Genomic DNA, 15,241 nt, shown 5'->3' with positions numbered 1-15,241 from the left:
ATCTTCCTGTGTCCCTTCTCCCAACCTCCCCGCTACCACACCGGGTTCTGAAGGGGAGGAGTTGTCTGGAAAGACCAGAGATGGGTGCCGGGGATCTGGAGCAGCTCGGGACCCGCGCTGCAGGGAGCTGGGATGGGAGAGCGTGAGGGAGAGGAGGATGGGACTCTGGGAGAAAGAGAGGCGGCTGGGCTGGCGCTGGGGATGGAAGAGGCACGGTGAACGCACTCAGGCGGTTACCTGCAGATGGGGAGAGACCCTGGCAAATACCTGCCCTCAATTAAACGCATATCAATTTGTGTGTGGGGTCAGTACTGCACATCATCAAGCCTCTTGGGTATAAAAGCTTCCTACTGGAACTCTCCAGCCCCGCCCCCACCACCCTACGCGCGGCTCCCTGCTTTCTCCTGCTTTGGGGTGAGGCTGGGGATGTGGATGGTTCCAGAGCTCCCTGCCCGCAGTTTAGGGGCGAAGTGATCGGTGTGTGCGCGCTGGGCACTCTGCAGGTTAAAAAGGTTTCGCAGAAAGGGATACCGATGTAGGCGGGAAGCCAGGCTAAGAAAGGGATACCCACCTCCCTCCTCCGGTCGGAGGTGCGAACTGGGAAGCACTGCGCAGACCTGAGCGAGGTGGCCTGAATCCAGGGGCCGGGCAAGGGGGTGGTGTGAATAGAAATCGCACATTTCCCATGCGTTCAGCCCCGGTGCTCTGCCGTCCCTTCCAGTTCCACGCACTCAGCCAGGTATCCAGGCTGGAGCAAGGGCTGGGGGTCAACGGGTCCTTCCTTCTCTCGGGAAACATTCTCCTGGCCCGAGGCTGGGCGGAGGGAGAGTCGGACATTTTCCTCTGCCTGTCTCCGGGCAGCTGTCGTGGCCACCTCGCAGGGCTGCTTCTAGGGACACGAGACTCGGGAGGGTCAGAGACTTTCAGGCCGGGCCTTCACTCCCCTCCCCGGGGCACTTGGGCAAGAGTTACAGCTCTTGGCTACCTCTGGCCCGCACGTGAGTTCTGACACCTCCGCAGGGAAACCCCGGGAAGCTGCGGGCAGTCGCTGGGGACTCGCTGGGACTCCAGTTCCCAAGCCCCGCGGCCCCTCCGCCCAAAGAGGCAGGGCAGAGCAGAGGCAGCCGGCGTGGAGGAGGCGAGCGCGGGACTGGCCCGGGAGTCGCCCCTGGGGAGGGACTGAGAGCTGCCCCAGGAGTCGAGGGCGAACGGCAGACCCGGCTGGGCCTCGCGCGCGCCGAAGGGAGAGAGCCCCCGCCACCGCCGCTGCCGCCGCGTGCTCAGCCTGTCCCCGCCCAGGGAGCCGGAGCCTCCAACTAACTCCGCCCGCCGCTCCGCCGCCCGCAGGCTCCCGCTTCCGTCCCGGACAGAGCCCGTGGCCGCGCAGGTTGGTGTCGCTGCCGCCGCCGCTACTGAGAGGCGGGCATGGCAAGGGTGAGGGTGGGGGTGCGAAAGAGGGCCCAGGCTCGGGATCCTGCTGCCACCAATTCCTGGTGCCCCAGGAGGTTGTTGCTTTTTCTCTCGGGCTGCACGGGTCGGGGGTGGGGGGATGGGGCGGGGATCCAGCGCTGTGGCCAGGGAGGATTTTGGGGACTGAGCCATTCTCGCATTTCCCCAACCTCTCTCACCACACTTCACCATCATTATTAAGTCCCTGGTCAGTTGGTGAGGGGTCGTCTTCCCCTCCTGTCCTTCTCACCTTCGCACTTCTCCTTGTGCCCTCACCCTAGGGGGTACAATTTGTTCATTCGCTTTTTCTGCCCCCAACTTGGAGAACTCTCCGTGACGCCTAGAAAGCCTCCTTGGTTCTCTGCCCGCCCTTGAGTCTAGTTTGGGGAAGTAGAGGCCGCCGCGGAGTAGCAACCTGGGGTGTGGAGTGGGGGCGAGTGCCGGGAAGCAGTAGAAATTCCCTCCCCTCTTTCTTTCCCGTCCTGGCCCAGCTTTGCTCTCTTCCTGCCGTTTTAGCAGCCTCGGAGTGTAATACGAGGGCGAAGCGCGATCGCCCAGGCAGAAAGGGAAGTATCCACCACTTGGGATACTAGTTAAGTCTAGGTTCGGTCACCTTCCCAGCTGTGTGGCCTTGGGACCCGCCCCATCGGAACCTCTGTGTTGTCATCTGCAAAATATGCGTCAGCTCTGCCCGCCGCTGAGGGTAGTTGTGGGGCTCCCTTGGGATGACTTAGGGTATTACGTGATTTTGAGCAGGGTCTCTTGTCTCATGCAGCTGCCTGATGGCAGGTCCTGTGTTCTGATCGTCTGAGTTCCTGTCCTTTGGCTGAGATGTGATTATCTCTCTGGGAGATTTAGTCAGTAGCTTTGCGGGGCTAAAAGGCATGTGTTCCTGGAGCTGGTTATCAGGGTTCAGAGTTGAAATCGTCTCTTCCCCACCAATCCCTGTGTACCAAGCTATGGACCTTACATCCTGTGCCTTTGCTGTCATAGAAATTTAAATAGAAGGAAGATCTTATTGGACTTTGTTTGCTTCAGATGTTTTACATTCTTTACAATCTCTTTTCTATTCTAGGTGCAAACTTAAATTTACTGCTAATTCTAATAATCCAGGAAGGATACCTTCATTTTGGTAAAATCAGACATTTAGCTCAAATAACATGTGACATATTGTTTGCAAATTTTCAGTTTATAATCACAGGCACAAAAAAGCATAGTTCTTGCTGTTCTAGTTACTTTATGAAGCAAGTAAATGGCCTAAAAAAAAAATCAGCCTTACAGGAAGTCAGGGCTGCAGTAAACTGTGTTTATACCACTGCACTCCAGCCTGGGTGACACAGCGAGACCCTGTCTCAAAAATCAATAATCAGTTTTAGAATTGATATTAAATGGTAAGCCCTGTCGTTCCTGCATTCCTGACCTGATAGGCATTTTCATTGTGCGATGCACTCTGCTACATGCTTTAAAGATATAAAGATATAGAGTATGTTCTTTGCCCTAAAGGGCCTTCCAGTGTAACTTAAAGACTATATCGTTTTATTTCATATTTTTATATGAACAGTCTTCTAATGACTGTACATGGCAAGTAGAATAAGGTCAAGAATGCATTATCAAAGGCTCTTTAAGATCATCATTTGGCCGGGTGTGGTGGTTCAGGTCTGTAATCCCAGCACATTGGGAGGCCCAGGCTGGCAAATCACAAGGTCAGAAGTTCGAGACCAGCCTGGCCGACACGGTGAAATCCCATCTCTACTAAAAATACAAAAAATTACCTGGGCATAGTGGTGGGCGCCTGTAATCCCAGCTACTTGGGAGGCTGAGGCAGGAGAATCGCTTGAACCTGGGAGGTGGAGGTTTCAGTGAGCTGAAATCACTCCACGCACTCCAGCCCTGGTGACAGAGTGAGACGCTGTCTCAAAAAATAAAAACACAAAAAATAATAAATAAATACATAAATAAATAATAATTTGGTGAGTTTACGTAATAGATTGGAAGAAATAACAAGTTTGCTAAGACATTGCTTTCGAAAATAAAATGCCATGTGCTTCTACTTCATCAAGGTGCACTTGGAAATAAAATGAATTCTGTGTTTTTAGAATGAAAGCTTAGGAAAGCATTCTACACATGTATGATGTGCTAATCATATGTTAAAAGCTATAGACATTTTAATTCTAACTGCATTCAACACATCAATAAAATTGTGGTGCCCACATACAGTTTTTTTCTCAACTCCTTCAGGCAGGAAATTATAATGCCTAGAAAAATATACAGATATTTAATGTAATATTTTTAATAAGCTGGAACTTGAACACTTAAAGGTGGGTCCTGAAGTCTCTCTGGAAATTTGACTTTAAAAGTTACAAGACTTGGTGAGACTAAGTGTGATGACTCATGCCTGTAATCCCAACACTTTGAGAGGCTGAGTCGGAAGTATTGCTTGAGTTCAGGAGTTTGAACCAGTAACATAGTGAGACCTTCTCTCTACAAAAAATATTAAAATTTAAAAAAAAGCCAGGTGTGGTAGTGCACGCCAGTAGTCCCAGCTACTCAAGAGGCTGAAGAGGGAGGATCTCTTGAACCTGGGAGGATGAGGCTTCAGTAAGCTGTGATCATACCACCACACTCCAACTTGGGCCACAGACAGACACCCTGTCTCAAAAAAAACAAAAACAAAAACAAAACAAACAAAAAAAAACACTCTTAGAATTTAGCTTGTTTTTAAAACTGTGTGTGTGTGTGTGTTTTGGGGCAAAGAATGAGCAAGAATTCCACCTGGAAAAGATTGACCAGAGATCTTGACTTTCTGTCTAGGTTGTACTTTTTGTGACTCAGTGACATCTCTGATTCTTTCTTCCCCCTAGGAAGAATTTATTTATCTGCTATGTGCAGAATTTATTAGGCTTTACATACCGCGCTTTGAGGGCTTTGGACTGTCACATTAAGGCATGGCAGGCTGGGGGGCAGCCTGAGGGACATAACGTTAACTTTACACTTGGCCTTATTGCTCCATACCTTTGTTTTTCTATTTGTGAAATGAGATTAAAGATTCTTGTTACTGCCCTGGAAGCTGTGTCATTTGGTATAATAGCCACGAAAGCTTCTTGTGTGTATAAGTACTTTCTTTACCGTTTGAATGTGAAAGCTAATTATTAAAACCATACAAATAGCTCAAAAGACGGGCTGTGAATAAAGCTGCTGTTGGTGTCATGTGCTCTCAGGTCTCCTGGCAGAAATTTAAGTCGTCATGCATCCCTACAATTTACTGTAGTGTTGTGGAGAATAAGGCCTTCATCTTATCCAGGGTTGAATGGTTTAACTCTCCAAAATGGGAATAATGAAGTACTAACCTGAAAGGACTATTGTCAGCATTAAATGAACTAATCCACGTGTGGTTCTTAGCACATTGCCAGTATATAGCTATTGCGCTACGACTCAAGTAGTTATTTTAGTTTCTCCAGGGTAGGGGGAGAGGGAGAAGGAATGGAATTTCAGTGGTCCACATTTTAAAAATAAATACATATATAAAAATATAAATACACTCTTCCCCAGTATTTTGAAGTAGCCTTTCCTCAGCTAACTTGTTTCATTCATTTATGCAACAAGTGTTTATTCAGCCCACACTATATGTTTGGCTTTTTCCTAGGCACTGACATACAATAGTATACAAGACAGTTGTAGTCACTTTCTTATGACTTGAAGGTGTAGACAGGGATGTAGATCTATAAACACAGGCTTATAAATTTAGAAACAAAATTTAAAAGAATTATAATGCCATGTGATTCATGCCATGATAAGGGTAGTGCAGAGAACCTCGGGAGATATGATGGGATGGCAGGGTCCTGGATAGGCGAATGTCACACAGTGCATCATTTCATCCTAATTGGGTTGGTGGTGGTGAAGGAAAACTTCCTAGTGGCATGAATACACGAAGACCTGAAGCATGAGTGGTAGTTAGCAGCTGAAGAAGTGGGAAGATTGAAAGAGACCAAAGGGAGCATGATGCCTTAGAATGGAAGTAAGGCAGAAAAAGTAAAACAATACATAGGTTAAGAGCAGGAGGGAGACGCGTGGCAATCTGGAGAATCCAGACTGTCTAGAGGGAGAAGTAGATACTCAGTTTCAGCCAAGTATTGTCAGGTTGGGATGCAGGCCAAGTGTTGCCAGATGCCTTGATTTCTAAAGAGGAGCTTAAAATTCATATTTTATAAATATGAAATCTCCCAAATATGAAATAGCCCAAATGTTTTAAAAACTGTTCTATGGGCCAAACCAGACAAATATGTAGTTGGAATTCAACCTAGGGCTCCCACTTTATGACCTCTACATGTAAGAACATGAGAGGAGTTCCATGTGACTAAAAGCATAAACCTTAAACGGACAAGCAAGGGAAGTACTGGCTTTGTGGAACTTGCTAAGGAGGGGTGGCCTAATCCTAAGGACAGTGGGTGACATTGAAGACTGAAACAAGATGAGATTTGTGTTACAAGATGCAGTCTAGCTACTGTATAGAGAATGAGTGGGAGGAGGCAGTGGTGGAAGAAGGATAACCATTTGGAAGCTTACCATAGTCATAGGAAGAAGTGTGGCTAAAAGCAAGGTGTTCAAGCAGGAGGGAGATGAGTGGACTTCAGAGATATGTATGATACCCCTATGTTGGGATTCAGTTCTCCATTAGTCAGTCAGACTTTTGCATGTCTTACGAGCAAAGACATTTCCTGCTTTCATCCCAGACTCTCTTCTCAAAGATATTTGTATAGTAGATAGTTTTGGAAGATAGAGGTATTCTTTCCCTCTGAAGCAAAGGGCAGGTAGGTTTTACTGTCCAGTTTAAAATATTCAAGACCCTAAGCTCAGGGTTCCCCTGTGACAATGCATTGAGTATCCACTTCACATCACACGGGGGGAACCAAGTTTCAGGAGATTGCCACAACTATGCTGATATTACTGCTATTGATATTTTTGTGAGTAGTATAGTCCTTTGTTTCTGACCCTGGAATTTTCTGTCTTCTTCCAGCATTGTCATGAAACTGTGGCACATTAATTTCGTTAGCCTGCAAGTAGGGTAAAAATCTCAGACCCTTAATTATTGAGAGCAGTCTAGCCATATTGTCTGTTTAAATTTAAGTATAAATTAATTAAAAATGGAATAAGATTTTAAAAACCCATTCCTCCATTGCACTAGCCACATTTCAAATGCTTAATAGCCCATATGAAGCTAGTTGCTATGGTACTGGGCAGAGAAGATATAGAAAATTTCCATTGTTGCAGAAACTTTTATTGGACATTGCTGGTTTAAAGCTACAAATTTTGTTTGTGTTGGTAAGTGAGTAGAGACAGTAGAAGTTGTTGATTTCGACAGCATAAAAATGATGTTTGGCTTCATGTTAGATTCATAGGAGCCCCTTTAATACAAAGAAAATATTTCTGTTTGGATAACCTATATAGTACTTAGTTCAGGCCTCTTGGGGAAAAGAAGTGGAAAAGTATCTACACTGTCAATTTGGAGACTGGGCAGACTGGGAACGTGTGGCAGCAGAAGTTCTACATGTAAATGGCATTACTCAAATCATGTGTGACTGTGAGATTAGGATCTGTGCCCAAAGGAGCTTGAACTTCTGAACACTGTCTTGAGCTTCGTCTGCTACCCATGCTTAACACAAAAGGACAAGAGTTGCATATTAACAGTGAGAGTTGATGGGTGCAGCACACCAGCATGGCACAAGTATCCATATGTAACAAACCTGCATGTTGTGCACATGTACCCTAGAACTTAAAGTATAATAAAAACAAAACAAAACAAACAAACAGAAAAAACAGTGAGGGTCTGGAGCATAGCCAGTCCAGCAGCACCTAGGCAGTGCCTGCTGCAACCCAGCTATGCTGGCACGTACTCACAGAAAGGATGGAGGACAGGAACAAGATTTCCAGATGGCTCTTGTTCAGGAGTTTAAGAGGACAGCTTCAAGAAAGGAGGGAACTGGACTCAAAAAATAGAAAACATAATACTTTAAAATACAACTTTAAATGACGCCGCAGAATTAGGGGGAAATGCCAAGAAACAATCAAAGCAGCAGATCTGCTTCCCTCTCAGATAGGAGAAGCTCATTTTGTGGAGAGTGTGGACCACAAGTACTGGGAAGCAAATGCACAAAGAATAATAGGTCCAGCCAACAGTTGCAGTAACAAAGGACAGTTTTTACCTGCATTGAGTGTACAGTCCTCTGCTGCATGTACAACATAAGCAAAACAAAAACAGTGGTAGAAATAAATAAAAGTAAAGTCTGAGGCCCTTATGGAAGAATCATACTACTACCTGCTTTTTCCGTGGCTAAAAATGCCTTATCATAAATTTCATATATTGAGAATTTCACTTATTTATGCCAAAGTAAGTTTGTTTTAAAATAGTACTCATTTGTAGTGCAGTAAAATTTTACTTATATAAAGATTAATTCAAGCTTTTAAAAGTCTGAAGTTTAGAATATTTTAAAGATTGAATTTATTATTTTTAAGCACTTATATACATAGCACCCAGAACCTGCCAAGGTTGTTACCTTTTAGAACTCTTTTGAAGGGAACTTTTATGAAGATATTAATTTTGAATAACATGATAATTGTTGCATGTAATTGGAGGCTTCTATAGTGTTGAAAGAAAACTTTTTTAGGTTATATGTATACCTATTATTTATGTAATTCCATCAACAAAGCCTTATTTTCATAGACATTCCTTTCAAATTCAGTAAATTCTGGGAGAGTCGAAGTCACGTGCTATTAGGTTTTGTGTAAAGGTAGAGTCCCTTGCGTAAAGCAGGCATTTGTTAACTAGTGAGATTTTTCTCCATTTAGTTTAAAACCATTACTCTGTTAAATGTCTTTTTCTTTTAATTGTGAATTTTGAAATCTTATTTCTGTAGGGGTAGAAAAGGCTGGTTGTCTCCCCCAAATCCCCCTTCCTCAGCCCCTCTAAATCTAGTAAAGTCACTTGTTCAGTGTGCTTTCATTCTTCCTTTCTCTTTTATTTGCCACAGTTCTTACCTGTGCTTCAGGCTAGTCTTGCCTTGTGCCTCCATTCTCTTCATATAAACAGCATGAAATTGGAAATACTCGTTGTCTATTGTATTTCTGAAGATCAGACTTTTCCCCAGTTTCATGCTGTCCTTTCTCAGGCAGGGTAAGTCATCTTTTGAAAACTGTTTCCAGTAAAACTGGAGTATGCTGTTGAAACTGTCGGTGTGCCCTCTTCAGAAATAAAACCAGGAGACTTGCTGTTTACTGCATGAGTCACTGATGGGTTTCAATGAATGGAAGCAATATTAGATTTTTTTTTTCGTGCTCATCAATGCTACATCTTATTTTAAAAGAAGTCTGAAATAAGGAAATAAAAGTAAACTAATAAACTCCTTCTTTCCCTGGGGAGAATTTAGAATTATATTGGTTCTCGTATTTTCAGAATAAAGCAGTAACAATGAGGCTTAAAAAAAATTAGGCCTTGTCCTTTAACCCGTGATACCCTGTAGTGCTCAGAGCTTTCTAGTGGGTACGTTTTCTCAAGCTGCACATGAGTAACTTTAATCAGGAGCGAAGTGGTTCTTTCTATTATATGCCATTTCCTCTGTGGCCCCTGCCTCACTTAGCTATTACTGTATGCCTAATCGACCACAGTGAAATGTCTTTAAAACATTTTCCAGGGAACTAAGGACTTTTTGCAGAATTTTTATAATAGAAAATGCCAAGGAAAGTTTTAATGGTTTGTCTGCACAGATAAATGTTTCCAGAGCAGACTGATGATGAGTCAAGGAGCTGTTAATAGGATATGTAAATGTAACCTTTCACCTAGTTACTGTCACTACCTAAGTCATAACTACCTGGTGTCAGTAAATTGTTTGAACTAGTTCTTGTCTAGTTCCCTAATTAAACAGACTCTCTTGGTCCCATTATTATCCAGTAGATAGTTAGCACTGTTACAGTTTGCATTGCCCTGGGTTCCTCCCCTCTCCTTCTGTTTTAATAATAGCTCTAAGTCCTATTACAGATTTTCACTAATATCGTTGCCTTCAGCTTTACCTCAGTATTAGTGGAAAATTTTTTTATCTGTATATTTGACAGTGACGTCTAGCTCTTGGGTTTCACTTATTCAACAAATATTCATTCAGTGTCAGCCATGTACCTAGCACTGTTCTTGACCCAGAGATCCAATAATGAGCAAAACATTCCTGGTCTGCATTGTCATGGAGTGAAGAGTATAGGAGGAAGGCAATCAGTAATAAAATATACACACGACAGCAACAACAAATAATTATGTATAATTACAAGCAGAGGTAAATGCTCTGAATAGAACAGTACAATTTTGTGGGCTTATATAATAGGAACCTGAGGAAGTGACACTTGATTGATATCTGAAGTGTGAGTAGGAGAATGTGAGATAGGGTAGGAAGAAAGGTGTTCCAGAAAGCAGAGAGAACTGCCATTTGTGCAGAGGCCCTTTACAGAAGGGAACAGAATGAAATCAAGTAACTGAGGAGGGTCAAGGGGAGAGAAGAGCTACTGAGACTGGACCTCTTGGCTGGGGCCAGTCCACACAGGGTCTTGCTGGCCATGTGAAGAATTTGGTATTCCTCATAAGAACAATGGAGAGTGTTTTAGGTAGGAGCTGGGGACTTCATGTGATTTGTGTTTTGGTGAGATCATCTGTGGAGTTGTGAGTTGGATTGGGGTGTGAGTGTCAGTGGGGAGAAGTTGGATAGCTCTTGCATTAATTTAATTTGACATGACAGTGTGTACCACTCTGGTGGTGGATACTAGGAAGTGGCAGTGAAGATGGATCGAAAGTGTTTTGGGGGGATACCATTAATTGAACTCAGGAATAAGTTGGGATTTTCTTTTATTTGTTCAACAAATATTTAGTGACTCCTTGCTTTATGCTAATCTCTGTGCCAGGCTCTAGAAATAAAACTCTGAACAGTACATAAAATGTCCTTGGACTCATGGAGCTTAATTATTAATGGGAGTGACAGATAATCATTAAGTGTAATATATATAATAAAAACATATATATAATAAATACATATATATATATTATCAGGTACTAATAAGTCTTGTAAAGAAAAATTAGGCAAATAAGGGAATGGAGAATGATAGCAGAGGGTCCTCTTACATAGGATAGTCAACAAAACCTCTTGAAGAGGTAGCATTTGAGCAAAAACACAGATGAAGTCAGGGAGCTAACTACTAAGCAGAGGTAACAGGTATAAGATATTGAGGCTGGAACAAAGGAACTCTGCCTCTACACCTCCACCACCAAGGAATACCAAGATGACCGGTGTGTCCAGAAATACAGGCGGTGAGGGAAGAAAAGTGTCAAGAATGTCTTGCTGGTAGCTAAAACTTAAAGCATCTATATGGGGTCATTATCTTCAGTCCTAATCAGTTTTTCAAAGTCCCTTATTGTATCAACTACAATCCCAGGTTGCTCTGCCACTAAACTGATTTTAACACAGCTACTAGAACAGCTTCCTTTACCACAGCAAATCCTGCTCAAAAACTGTCAGTGGTAACTGTTTGTCTATCCTGTCAATGACAACCCCTTCATTAGCCCAGCTAAAAGTCCCCAATCTTACTTCAACCCCACATGCTGTTACAACCCTTTCTGTACTTCTTATTCAGCTGAAGGCTTCCCTTTAACGTTTGTTTAGGCTTTCCACATAATTTATCCTTTTCTTTTTTGCCATTGTTTTTATTCATCATGAAGCCTCTTTTCTTTCGATTGGCCTATTTCCATCACTTCTTTCAAGAGTTACTTTTTCTACCTGTTTCTTCTGATTTATTCCAGCTTACCTGGATCACAGAACCCCTCAGCCTACTCAGTCTAAGTGATGTTATTTTTGTCCTTCCTTGAGTCACTTGAAGAACTACTTCTAAAGTGCCACCACTGTTCCAAGTTAAAATATTCATGATTGCATTCATTTTTCCTAGAAAAGATTTGGTACCAGTACTTGCTCTGCCACGTATACATGTGACGTTGGCCAAAACAGTCAACGTTCAGGTTCCTTGTCAATAAGATGAAGATACCGAGGCTCCCTTCTTTCATTCAGTGTAGTTGTGAAGAAAAAGTGAAGTACAACATGTACAAAGTGTTTTAAGCAGATGTATGACATTATTTTTAGTATTTTAGGTGGGTGTAGTCCATATCTTCATCTAAATTGCAGGTTCTTCACACCATTTCACATAGTATAGAGTCATGTATGTGTGTGCTGCTGGAACTCTGAGGATTCTTAAGCTTCCAGCCACACTTTGCAATCTTGGGCCAACTCATCTACAACCTGCGTATTAGTTTCCTGGGGCTACTGTAACAAAGTACCACAAACCAGGTGGCTTAAACCCCAGAAATGTATTGTATCAGAGTTCTAAGGCTAGAAGTCCAACATCAGTATATTGGCAGGATTGGTTCTTTCAGAAGGCTGTGAGAGAGAACCTGTCCCATTCCCTCTCTCGTGTTCTGATAGCCTCAGATGTTCCTTGGCCTATACATGGTTCCTTGTGTCTTCACATCATCTTTCCTGTCTTCCTCTTTGTGTGTCTGTCTCTGTGTCCAAGTTTCCCCTTTTTATAAGGACACAGTAATATTGGATTATGGTCTACCCCAATGACCTCATCTTAACTAGATCATCTGCAAAGACCCTATTTCCAGATCGTCACATTCACAGGTACTGGAAGTTAAGACTTGAACATCTTTTGTTTTCATGGGGACACAACTCAGCCCATATCGGCATGATACAATACACATACAAGAAAGGGTAACCACAAATGTGATGGATTCGTTCTGTGTTACTAAAATGGTAAATTAGGTGTGGAGCTAGTTTCCCATATGATACAAGGCAGCAGCCCATCACCTTTTTGGCACCAGGACTGGTTTCATGGAAGACAGTTTTTCCACGGACTGGGATGGAGAATGGTTTTGGGATGATTCAAGTGCATTACATTTATTGTGCACATTATTGCTATTATTATTCCATTGTAATATATAATGAAATAATTATATAACTCACCATAATGTAGAATCAGTGGGAACCCAAGCTTGCTTTCCTGCATCTTGACTGTCCCATCTGGGGGTGATGGGAAACAGTGACAGATCATCAGGCATTAGATTCTCATAAGGAGCTTGCAACCTAGATCCCTCTCACATGCGGTTGATGTTAGGGTTCCTGCTTCTATGACACTTTAATGCCCTAGCTGATCTGACAGGAGTTGGAGCTCAGTGATAATGTGAGCAATGGGGAGTGGCTGTAAATACAGATGAAGTTTGGCTTGCTTACCCACTGCTCACCTCTTTGCTGTGCAACCCTGTTCCCAACAGACCAAGGCCAGTATCAGTTTGTGGCCAGGGGACTGGGGACAACTGATACAAGCAAAAATAAATGAAATACTTGATAAAAGTTGCATGTGAAATTCTGAACATTCACATACACTTATTTTAGAATTCAACAATTCCTGTTAATTTTAACTTGCTATACTTTCATTAAATTGCTTCATTATTATTGCTGCATCAAGATTTTCACTAAAGGAAAAACAGCCATAGATTGTTTATTTCTGCTTATTATTTTTTGTAGGAAAAAATTAAGGAAAAAGACATATTAGATTTCATTGCTGTTGTAGAAATAAGTTTCCTCTTGGTGTCCTCTCATGTAGATGTTGGAAAACGAGGCTCACAGAGGTTAAAGTAGTTTGTCCAAGGTCATATAGGTTCTAAGTGCTGGGACCAGGATTTGAATCCACAGACTCTGGCTTGGGGGCCTGTGTCACTCTGGCAAGCTTGTCATGTGGGGATTAATAAGCTCATCCATGTAATGCACTTAGAATGGAGACCAGCACACAGCAAGCACTCAGTCCACTACTGTGATGACAATGACAAACTACTGCTAGTTCTATAATTACTATAATGGTGTTAACTACTGTTACTGCCATTAATATTATCCACTCTGACTCATACCTAATCATGTCTTTAAAAATTTTTTTTCTAAATTGTTTTAATTTTTAATTTTTGTGGGTACCTTGTAGGTGTATATATTTATGGGGCATATGAGATATTTTGATACAGGCATACAATATGTAGTAATCACATCAGAGTAAAATGGGTATCCATTACTTCACACACTTTTTGTGTGTTACAACCTAATTATACATTTTTAGTTATTTTAAAATGTATAATTATATTCTCATTGACTATAGTCACCCTGTTGCTATCACATACTAGATCTTACTTATTCTTTCCATTTTTCATGCCCATTAACCATCCCCACTCCCCCTCCAACCTCTCCACTTCCCTTCCCAGTCTCTGGTAACCATCGTTCTACTATCTCCATGCGTTCAATTGTTTTTATTTTTAGTTCCCACAAATAAGTGAGAACATGCAAAGTGTGTCTTTCTGTGCCTGGCTTATTACACTGAACATAATGACCTCCAGTTACATTCCTGTGGTTGCAAATGACAGAATCTCATTCTCTTTTATGGCTAAATAGTACTCCATTCTGTATATGTACCACATTTTCTCTGTCCATTGATCTGTTGATGGATACTTAGGTTGTTTCCACATCTTGGCTATTGTGAACAGTGCTGTGGTAAACAAAGTGCAGATATCTCTTCAATATGCTGATTTCATTTCTTTTGGGTCTATACCTAGCAGTGAGACATATATATCCCAAAGAAAGGAAATTACTGAATCTTATGGTAGCTCTATTTTTAGTTTTTTGAGGAACCTCCAAACTGTTCTCCGTAGTGATTGAACTCATTTACATTCCCACCAACAGTGTTCAAAGGTTCCCTTTGTTCTACATCCTCACCAGCATTTGTCACTGCATGTCTTTTGGAGAAAAGCCATTTTAACTGGGGTGAGATGACATTGTAATTTTTATTTGCATTTATCTGATGATAAATGATGTTGAGTGCCTTTTCATATACCTATTTGCCATTTATATGTGTTTTGAGAAATGTCTATTCAGATCTTTTGCCCATTTTTTAACTGGATTATCAGATTTTTTTTTTCCAGTAAAGTTGTTGGAGCTCCTTATGTATTCTGGTTACTAATCCTTTGTCAGATGGATAGTGTGCAAATGTTATCTCCCATTCTGTGGATTGTCTCTTCACTTTGTTCACTGTTACCTTTGCTGTGCAGAAGCTTTTTGACTTGATGTGGTCCTATTTGTCCATTCTTTCTTTGGTGGCCTGTGTTTATGGGGTATTACTCAAGAAATCTTTGCTCATACCAATGTCCTGGAGAGTTTTCCCAATGTTTTCTTGTAGAAGTTTCGTAGTTTGAGGTCTTAGATGTACGTCTTTAATCCATTTTGATTTGATTTTTGTATATGGTAAGAGATACGGGTCTAGTTTCATTCTTCTCCATATGAGTATCCAGTTTTCCCAGCACCATTTATTAAAGAGACTGTCCTTTCCCCAATGTTTGTTCTGAGCAACTTTGTTGAAAATGAGTTCATTTAGATGTTTGAATTAGTTTTTGGGTTCTCTGTTCTGTTCCATCTGTCTATGTGTCTGTGTTTATGCCAGTACCGTGCTGCTTTGGTTACTATAGCTGTGTGGTATAATTTGAAGTCAGTTAATGTGATTCCTCTGGTTTTGTTCTTTTTGCTCAGGATAGCTTTGGCTATTCTGGGTCTTTTGTGAATACATATAAATCTCAGGATTTTTTTCCCACTTCTATGGAGAATTTCACTGGTATTTTGATAGGGATTGTATTGAATCTGTAGATTGCTTTGGGTGGTATGGACATTTTACCGATGCTGAT

At 42.1% G+C, this 15,241-nt stretch overlaps 1 protein-coding gene across 15 annotated transcripts in view; it reads left to right on the top strand.

Moving 5' to 3' along the window:
• The first annotated feature begins 1,262 nt into the window (after nucleotides 1-1,262).
• The window catches only part of PAM (peptidylglycine alpha-amidating monooxygenase), a 282,912-nt gene continuing 268,933 nt past the window's right edge, over nucleotides 1,263-15,241 (top strand). For 8 of the 15 annotated variants that reach the window (XM_008014062.3, XM_073010791.1, XM_037985237.2 and 5 more), the window contains exon 1: nucleotides 1,264-1,387. The gene's annotated coding sequence lies outside the window, so the exon portion shown is untranslated. Of the gene's footprint in view, nucleotides 1,388-15,241 lie in introns of all 15 variants that reach the window. The other 7 variants (XM_037985229.2, XM_073010788.1, XM_008014056.3 and 4 more) reach the window with 1 other exon arrangement.

The sequence above is a fragment of the Chlorocebus sabaeus genome, chromosome 23, assembly GCF_047675955.1.
Source record: "Chlorocebus sabaeus isolate Y175 chromosome 23, mChlSab1.0.hap1, whole genome shotgun sequence".
In the NCBI taxonomy this organism is placed as follows: domain Eukaryota; kingdom Metazoa; phylum Chordata; class Mammalia; order Primates; family Cercopithecidae; genus Chlorocebus; species Chlorocebus sabaeus.
Note: the sequence above shows the minus strand (reverse complement) of the source record. Positions and strands in the feature narration are given on the sequence as shown.